The following is a 3,756-nucleotide window of genomic DNA, read 5'->3' on the forward strand; positions in this document are numbered from 1 at the left end:
GCCTAGTGAGCCACGGTGCCAGCCCCAAAGTAAATTTTTTAAAATCCTGACTTTATGAGACCCTAACAGGAGAGGGACAGGGCATAGTAGGTACTACTTTTGGATTTTTGGCTGTTGTCATTTTCCAGATGACAATAACAGGTGCTTGGAGGCAATAAAACTAGTTTCGGCCTGAATGAGAACAGTTACTTCTCCTCCACCAGGTTTTTCTAACACATCAGAGGGCCTCATTATTATTGCTGCGAAGGAACCAGAGTGGAATGGAGAGGAAAATGGGCCTGGCCTGTGTACTCTCCTATCCTATTTGATCTTGCCTCACGTGGTACCCTAAGAAGACTAAAGCAGGTGTACTTGCTGGACAAGCTGTATCTTTGCCCTGTGAGAAAAGCTCTTTAATTAGAGAAAGAATCTTTAACCCACAATTAGAAATCATATATTTTAAAATATAAACTCCTAGGATGGTAAGCACTTTGATGTGAATAAATTTCTGTCAAAATGTAAATTACCCATCCTATAAAAAAGCCTTACTAGAGCAGTCTTGAAGCACAAAGAAGGGCTGGTTCTGTGTTTTGGAATGGAAACATTCACAGGACAGAACATTTTCTGCTTTTTCTACTGCTCAACCTTTGTGTTTCTATCTGCTCCACCATCTGTATTTTGCTATGATTAAGGGTACATAAAGGCCCATGAATTATACATTATAAAATTACAAAATATCCATCTTTGTCTTGTCAAATGTTTGCTCCTTTGAATTCTACTTTGCCTGTTATTAAAATTTCTACACTGCTTTCTTTTTGCCAGAATTTTCATGTTTAAAAGGTTTATTTATGATTTTCATTTGTAGTTGAAAGGTAGAGGGGGAGAGGGGGAGGGAGAGAGAGAGAGAGAGAGAGAGAGAGAGATCTATCTTTCATTGTTGATTCACTCCCCAAATGCCCAGAACGGCCAGGATTGGCCTAGGCCAAAACCTAGAGCCTAGATCTCCATCTGGGTCTTCCACATGAATGGCAGGGAACCCAGTACTGGAGCCTACATCTGTTGTGTGCATTAGCAGGAAGGTGAGGCAGAAGAGGAGCTGGGATTCATACCAGGAACTCCAATATGAGATGCAAGTGTCCCAAGTGTCATCCGAACCATTGTGCAAAGTGCCTTTCACTGGAATTTTCTTGATATAGCTTTGCCTAAATTTATTTTATTTTTTGCTTGTCATTCATGCATGTCTTTCATAAATAGCATATAGCTGTATTTTATTTGCTTAACACGAATGTCTTTTGCCTTTTAAAGAAGAAATTTAACTTCTTATACATATTGTGACCACTTCCTTTTAATCTTATATATATATATGACTTTGTCTTCTCTGCTTTCTATGTGTAAATGATTCTTCATTTCTTCTTCCTTTTTTGACTTCTGCTAAGGTGGTCCAGTTTTCATTGTTCTCTATTTTTCCTCTAATAGATTGTAAGATTTGTATATTATTTTTACATCACTAATGCTTTTCTTAATTTAATTTCTAATTTTGATTCCATATTTGAAACTATGTGCTACTTAAATGAATTATGAGAAGTAGGGGCCGGTGCTGTGGTGTAACTGGTAAAGCTGCCACCTGCAGTGCCAGCATCCCATATGGGCACTGGTACGAGTCCCGGCTGCTCCTCTTCTAATCCAGCTCTCTGCTATGACCTGGGAAAGCAGTAGAGAATGGCCCAAGTCCTTGGGCCCCTGCACTCATGTGGGAAATCTGGAAGAAGCTCCTGGATCCTAGCTTCAACTAGCACAGCTCCGGCCGTTGCAGCCAATTGGGGAGTGAACCAGTGGATGGAAGACCCCTCTCTTCTCTCTCTCTCTCTCTCTCTCTCTCTCTGCCTCTCCTCTCTCTGTGTAACTCACTTTCAAATAAATAAATAAATCTTTAAAACACACACACACACACACGTGTGAAAAAAGAAATTAATCTTTTAAAAATAAATAACAAATAAATTAATTATCAGAAGTAAAAATAACCCACTTCTACCTCCATGCCCACCATGGCAGTTATCTCAGTATTTTGGTGAACTGGGCTTTCATTATATATCTTACCTTTTTTTCAAAATTGCTCTTGTTGTCATAATCATTTCATGAAAATTTACATATATTTAACTGTTGCTTTTGTTGGATTAATTTCTTGCCAGTGGTTCTCATCCATAGAGCCTGACTCATCCTGATTCATTCTCAGATGGCATTATTACTGCTTCCAGTTATCTTTTCAGAAAGGGATCTCACTGCTGAAAAGTCTGCCTTTGACCATGAAGAACAGGAGGACAGGTCCTGAATTACTGAGCCACATTTCTTTTCTGACAGAACCTCATTTTTTCTATCGTTTGTTTCCAGACTTGTAGCTCCACACCAATGAAATTAATAATTGATAGTAATTTTGTTCAGATTGAAATGAGAGATTAACAATGATAATGGACAAAGCAGTACGACAGAAGTTCCTTAGCTTTATATTTGTTATCTTTCATTTATTTCCTTCTTGTCTTTACAAAAGCATTCTACATTGCAACGTATTGATTGAAGATGTTTAATTCTGCTAGTTAAAAGGCAAAAGATGGTTTTCAAAGAGGAGAAAGCCAGTTTAGTCCTTGGGCCCCTGTCTGTTTCTGATAACTGATCAATGGTGGGTGCCCAGTCAAGCATGATTACGGTTATAATCTTCTACAAATTTGGGCCAGGGTCAGAATACCAAGATGACGGAATAGGGAAAGGACATACTGCTTTAGGTTAGGGGAAAACAGCAGCAAAAAAATGGAGGAAGTGCCTTCCCAGGGGAGAGCTGGAGAAACATCTGCAGTGGAAATTCTACAGAAGGAAGAGGGACACCGTGGATCAGCATGGAAGGTGCGGATGCGCAGTGACGAGCAGACATACAACACATGACCCCCGCAGCCAAGAGCCAGAGGAAGTGCCAGCTTTAGAGAGTCAGGTACGAGCAGATTGCAGTAGCTGTGCCACTGGTGATACAGCTGGAGGGAGAGCATGGCGGATTACACTGTCTTTGAGTCCAGCTTGGAGCCGTAAGGGAGACAGAGTACCCGCATGACCCAGCAATAAAGACGGCCACATTTCTCTTCCCATTCCCCTACAACAGTGCCCAGCAATGTGTGGGAGAGGGTGCCATTCTGCCATCAGTAGCAGCTGCAGTGGCTCCTGCACACACACCAAGCAACTGGAGGGGACAAGGCACCATCTTGACACCAGCAGTGGCTGCAGCACCTTGGGTGCACGCACCCGGCAATGGACGAGAAGGTGCCATTTTGAAATCAGTAGCCGCTGCAGTGGCTCTTGTGTGCACCAGAAATCTACAGGAAGAAGCCCCTATTTTGAAATGAGTAACAGCTACAGGTCTCCCACACAGGTAGAAGGGCCCAAGCACTTGGTCCATCTTCCACTGCTTTCCCAGGCCATTAGCAGAGAGCTGGATCAGAAGTGGAGCAGGAAGGACCATCTAGGATGCCAGCACTGCAGGCAGAGGCTTAACCTACCACACCACAGTGCCACCCTGCTATAGTCCAAGTCTTAAAAGAAAAAACTGTCAACCCAGAATACTGTACCCTGCAAAGCTCTCATTCATGAATGAAGGTGAAATAAAGACCTTCCATAACAAACAGAAATGGAAAGAATTTGTCACCACTCATCCAGCCTTACAAATGATGCTTAAGGATGTTCTGCACACAGAAATACAGAAAGATAGTCATCACTATGACAGAATGTGAAGGCAGG

The sequence above is a fragment of the Oryctolagus cuniculus genome, chromosome X, assembly GCF_964237555.1.
Source record: "Oryctolagus cuniculus chromosome X, mOryCun1.1, whole genome shotgun sequence".
NCBI classification, from domain to species: Eukaryota; Metazoa; Chordata; class Mammalia; order Lagomorpha; family Leporidae; genus Oryctolagus; species Oryctolagus cuniculus.